Raw genomic sequence first — 399 nt, 5'->3', positions numbered from 1 at the left:
AAGATGGCATCACTACTCCCCTTTAGCTGGTTTTCAAGAAGAGGATGGCCCTAGGCTGACTTTTAACAGAGATCTTAACAGAAGTGCCATTGGTGTCTATGTGTTTCCCCAAAAAGAATGTGCTTTGAGGATGGTATGAATGAAATAGCACACATTATTAGCCATTAATTGTTTTAAGCAGAACAGTGGTTCTCAAGCTTTTTGGCACTGGGACCCACTTTTTAGAGAGACAGTCTGCCTAGGCCCAAAGGAAGTGATGTCATGGTTGGAAGTGACATCATCAAGTAGGATGAATGGGGACATCACAGCTATATCCTGAAATGGATAGTTCACAAATGGGCCCATTGATAACCCAGACAGAAAATTAATGTGGGTCTCAATGATTTGGATGAGGCCAAA

Source organism: Tiliqua scincoides, chromosome 13 (assembly GCF_035046505.1).
Source record: "Tiliqua scincoides isolate rTilSci1 chromosome 13, rTilSci1.hap2, whole genome shotgun sequence".
NCBI classification, from domain to species: domain Eukaryota; kingdom Metazoa; phylum Chordata; class Lepidosauria; order Squamata; family Scincidae; genus Tiliqua; species Tiliqua scincoides.
This window is presented reverse-complemented; position numbering follows the sequence as displayed.